The sequence below is a fragment of the Drosophila tropicalis genome, unplaced genomic scaffold (assembly GCF_018151085.1).
Source record: "Drosophila tropicalis isolate 14030-0801.00 unplaced genomic scaffold, ASM1815108v1 contig_158, whole genome shotgun sequence".
NCBI classification, from domain to species: domain Eukaryota; kingdom Metazoa; phylum Arthropoda; class Insecta; order Diptera; family Drosophilidae; genus Drosophila; species Drosophila tropicalis.
The window spans coordinates 13,259,098-13,265,097 of NW_027172602.1; positions in this window are offsets into that span (position 1 = coordinate 13,259,098).

Consider the following 6,000-nt stretch of genomic DNA (forward strand, 5'->3'; position numbering starts at 1 on the left):
CATAAATGAATGAATGAATGAATGACATTTATGGTTAAGTGAAGGGACAGCAACGGGGTTAGAAGGAAATGTGACGGGAGTTTTTCCAAATCTTTATGTTGCTTTGTTTGATCAACTTTTCCAAGCGACTTGTGAGTTGGATTTGCTCTTACTCCTCCCCCGTGAGTGTGCTTGAGTCGACGACGACTCGGCGCCGACAATTGGTCCTGGAGTATTGTGTATGGGGGATTGGGGTCAAGGGGAACGGGGTGGTGTCAGTTGGTGCGGGGTGAAACTCTTTTTCTTTTCAGGTGTCAGCGAAATTCCATCCAAATCCAAAGAAAACACCATGGACCACATTTTACAATTTGACTTTTATGCATAATTGAATTAATTTTTGAAAATGCCAACGAATTACAGACAGCATTTGTTCCCCTTATCAACTCCCCCAACCTCTCGCCCATTTCTTTAAGCCAAAGAAAAAGAAGACTGAAAGGAAACTGATCAAGTTTTTTTTTTTCCGAATGATTGAAACTCAAATAGTTTAGTCTGCAGTACCTGATCCTGATCTTATCGTGAGGGCGGGGAAATGGAATCAATTTCTTTGTTGGGGGTACAAAAAGTCCTAACCAAACAGCTGCTGCCCTTATTCCTGTTTGTTGTCATTCATATAATAAGATGGTTGGCAATTAACACACGCGCTTTAAGCTCTTCGAACCCTTTGGCCCGCATCTGGGCAATAGACTTTTTATTTATATGCAATTTAGTTCTTGTGGACTTTTCCTCATTTTTTCTTTGTCTGTTTTGTTGTTGTTTGTTTGTTTGTGCAACCCTCCTAACTTTCTACTTAATTTGAATGCATTTAAAAATGGTAAAATATGAGAAAAACAAAAAAAATTGGTGAAATTTATAAACATGAAAGAAAAAAAAAGACACCGAAGAGTCCTTACACTTTAACGAAAGAACATTATCATTTCGTTTCGGATTTGGAGTTCAAATGTATAGCATACTTATCTGCGCACTTCTTTTCCCTTTAGCAGTAGAGTATCTAAAATTATCCACAAGGACACGCACTTCGAACGTAAACCAAGAGCAAAACGAGTAGACACAAAAAAAGATTTGTACGTGTTGTTACTTGATGAGATGAGATGAGATGAGCTGGAGTTGGAATCGGGAGGAATGGCAACTTAAAATGGAATTGGAGCTGTAGTACTGGAAGGGGAGAAGGTGCGCGAAAAAATTTCAACCGGAAAGAAAATAGGCATTATAATAAAAAAACAAAAAACACAGAAAACAAAAAAAAAAAAACGCCAAAATAAAGTACACAAACAAGCGAAAAAAAAACCAAAGGGATGCTGCCATCCCACCCAACCATTACAACTTGGATCACGTTACGCCGAAAAAGAGATAATTTTATTTCATTAATCCTTTTTTGGGACAAAATTCGCCCGGGCACTGAATTCGGTTTTTTTTCTTCACTTTTTTTTCGCCGGCTTTGGGCTGGGCTCAAACGTAATATTAGCTTAAAATTGTGTAAATAAAAATTACATTCGTAAGAAGGTTTTGTCCGACAGTAGCAGAAAAGTGGCAGCTGCTATCAGAGACACACACACAGCCATAGAAAGAAAGGGGAGAGAGAAGGGGATGGAGTGAGAAAGATGAGAAACCCAACAAATGAATTACTGACCGCAAGTTTCGTTTCTTTTTTTCTTTTGTTTCTTGGGTACAGTAATTATTATGCATTTGCATTTATCCACTAAAGTATCAACTGTACTCAAAATGTTACCAAAAATGTAATGAATACTTGTGGATATTTCTCTAGTTCGATAGCCTTTTGGGAAGAACAAGGACCAGGTGAAAGTGACAGACTGTATGTAAATGTATGACTGTTTCTTCTGGTTTTTCGTGGATTTATTAAACTTCGAGAGCCCCTTTGATCGATAACATGAGAATAAAGCGATAACGATAACAATATGTTAAAATAATCGAGTGTCACGTTTTGCTTAGAGAGGGGCTTAGTTCACGGAATAGAATGTTAGAATTGCACTTTAAAAATGGGGTGACAAGTGGCCTTACTTGGCTTTAGTTACCGTTTCATGGCCCTCCTTCTGCACCCCCATAATTATCATCAATATTAACACCTTGGCTAAAAGGCATTTATTGTAATTTACAACACTTTTTGGCCAATATAATTTGCGCTTAATGGCCCTGGTACGAAAACCCTTTGGCACGCATAATTCAAATGGTAAAAGTTTACCCCCCAACCCTCTCCGCCATCTAAGCTAACCACCCTGTCCACCTCTTTCACAAATTAATGTAACATTTTATTTGCAAAGACAAAAGTGATAGCAACAACAACCAAAACAACACGAAGAACAGTAACAAAAAGAAGCGAATTATATATTTCGCTGCGTTATAAATAAATTCTTTTTTATGTAGCTTAAAAAGAAGAAGACGAAGAAAAAATTATAAACAGCCGCGTCGTGCAGCATTCGTGGCAACGTTCATACCTCTTGGATGCGATATACATAAGTATAAAGTAACTCCGCTCATTAGTCGCCCTACACGCAATTAAGCACAAATGGCTTTCGAGGCGGCGGCATCTTCGCCCTAGACCTGGGTATGCCTATGATGTGTAGCCATGACAACTTGGTTTTAGCCCCACCAGGAGGAGTTGGGCTCCTTCAGTCCCCCCTCACACCTCTCACTTGTCTTGTGGGTCCTCCATAACTATAAATCGTTGAGCAGAAAACTTTTGCATAGGGGAAACATTGTCATTGCGCCAGTTGCCAGTTTCCAGTGAACTGGCAAAACTTTATACTATAAACAAAGTCTAGTCTAGAGTATATCTTCGCTTCAATGGCATTTTGTCTTGCAAACGATTAACAATATGAAATAGAAATAGAAATAGAAAGATTTAAATACAGTTAGAGACGCGGATCTACTAATGTAGATCACTTTATGATATGATGGCAACCCTTTTTGTGCGCCCATCACTCTTCTCTCTCACTCACTCTATGTCTTTCGCAGTCTCGCTCTATGCCATATAAATTTGTCGTTGGCAACTTTTTTGGCGGATGGGCGCATCCGTTTTGTTGCGTCTGGGAAAACTCCTAGCAAAGCCAAAAAATTTATTACACGTAAAATTTTACCTGTATGTGAAAGAGAGGGACAAAGGGGAGAGAGAGTGAGAGAGAGAGAGAGCGCAAAGCGGCGACCATTTTTACGCTTAAATAAACTTTTTTCCTCATTGCCGTTAGAGTTATTATCATTATTATTATTATTATTTTTATTATTTCCATTCCTTTTTTTTTCGGGGGGACACATAAATATACATAAGCGCAAATAGCATGATGACAACTTTGGAAGGAACCATGGATAATGATGATGATGTTGGTGGTGGGGCCAGTGTCGAGGACACAAAGGATTCATAAATCTCATAATTGTGGCAAAATGTGTGCATGTAACTGTGTATGTATGCATTTTAGTGTGCATGAGTTGACTAAAGACAATTTGCTGATATATTGAAACTCTTCGGAACGCTAAGCCAATTTTACATTTATCAACACTGCAACAATAAAATACAGATTTGCCTAATAAGGACCTAGTCCAGGAACCGAACAGTAACAGATTCAACTCACTAAAATTCATTCCAATAATATATAAAAACAACTATAACGGCTGTTCTTTTGATTTCCTGTCGCTAGAGAGAAAAATTTCTCGATAATATAAGAATTAATCGATAATTATCGATAGAAGCCGACAAAAACCATTTCTCATTGGTATACAATGAGCATTTTGAAAACAGCGGAATGTTTTATGAATCAATCAACTTATCAATTCTGTTTTCTATTAAGCATAGTCGTGTTGAAGTTCAATTGTTTTATAACGAATTCAGAGCCTTTTTACAACAAATCTTTTAAACCTAAAGCTTTCTTTGATATAAACTTTTAAGGAATAAAATCTAGGTAGATTGCAATTGGAATATCTTTACTTTTAGTTCAGTTTGTCTTTAGCCATAACTTTAGCCACATCATCATCTTTGTCGTCGTCGTCGTCGTCGTTTTCGTCCTCCACATCTATGTAGCTATCGACCAACATTGCCACGTCCGCCCATTCACTTATATTAAAACCATTTTTCGCTTATTACCAAAAAATTTAAATATTTTGAAAATAATAAACTGCAGGTGAGTTACTAAGTGGCAGCAAGGCAAAGGCAAACAATGTTTTTTTTTTGCTTTTGGTTTTCTAGAGACTGGAGTCAATGGTAAATGGTAAACAGTGAATGGTGAATGAAGGGGGTGACAAGGGCAGCACCACCATCATCATCATCTTCATCATCATCGTCGTTCGGTCGTCGTCGTCGTCGTTGTCAGCATTTGCCATCAACACAAAAATGATGGTAAGCATGCGCTCCACGCCTCCTCGCATCATTTTGGCCCGCCACCTTTAAGCCAAGCCCAACCCAATCCAACTCAGCCCAAACCTAAACCGAAACCCGTGGCCATTTAGTAATCCCCCCAACCATTGAAGGCACTGAAAACGCTATCAGACCGCGCCCCGTGTTGATTGTCGCGCATTGCCAAGCAATGTCCTTACACCTCAGACCTACGCCCAACACCCACTACATATACATATATATGTATATCCCATCATCTTTATAATGAGCATCATGCGTTCGCCCCCGTTGATTATGATAATAATGATGACGATGCACAGTGGTCACAAAATCACTATAAAGTTTTCTCTCTCTTCCTCTCTTATATAACTTTGATTGACCTTAAGCAGTGATCTTTAGTTAAGAGTAAGTAAGAAACCTATCCATATTTTTCCAATCACAAGTCAAGGAAGGAAAGTATATTGGCTTTCTCTCCAAGAAGCCATTGCTACATGATGATTTGACGTTTTAGATGCCTTCAGCCCAGTGTGCGATAATAATAATAATGACAACAATAATGATGATTAGGATGCTGGTTGCTGCTCGGTTTGAGATCGCCGCATCTCTCCCCCCCTCCATTATGTCATATTTTTATGATTTTTATGTTAATTCATAACCCAGGCTCATCGCCAACGTCGCCATCGCCGCCACCGCCCAACATTGTGCCAAATGCTTTTTAATCCTTTTAATGAAAATTAGTTCCTCTCAATAACATTTAATATATTTTCTTTCGCTTTCGGGTTTTTCATTTCATTTCAGTTTGGTTTGCTTGGTTTGGTTTCCTTTCGTTTCGTTTGGTTTGGTTTGGTTTTGTTTTTCAGTTTGCCATTCTGTTGTTTTCACAGGCATTATCATAATTTCTGTTTGCAACCCTAAATCAACACTCTATCTCCATACTCTCTCTCTCTCTTTCTCTTTCACTCAGCATCAGCTCTCTAGCTCGATAAAGGGTTACTGTCCACCACCCAACTACCAGTGTTCCTTTCTGCTTTTTTAGCATATATCACAAGGTGGCTTCTCCCCCCGTCTTCCTATTAACACAACCTCCGACCAACATTGCCCCCCGCTGCCCTCCTTACCACCTATTTATGTTGCCATCTCTGCCGTCTCAGCCTTTGTCTTTGACCTTTTGCGTTTGATTTTCTATGCAGCGTTAAATGGTATCGCTGTAGACAGAGAAAGGACTAGCAGGACGAAGGACGAAGGACGCAGACGATGGCGTCGATGTTCACGTGGCTTCTTTTCGGTAAATTGAAAACCCAGAAGCAGTAAAAATTAATGTCCGTAGCGAAGGTGTTGCCATATTTCTTCACTAGAAGATTTCACTTTAATTTCTAAAATTGAAGTGAATTCAAGAACAGGGACTAATATGTTGCTTCCTTCGAAGGAAAGTCGGCCAAACTTATATCCACTTCCGATATTCTATCCATCAACTTTTTAAGTAAAATATTTCACTTTGTGCACGGTATTCCGAAGTCGGATAAAACTCATTATGTTTTTTACTCTCGCAACTTAGTAGGCAACGATTTTGAGTATGTGGTTTTTTTCTCGAAGTGTAGTAGGCCGGGGAACGACGAAATTTT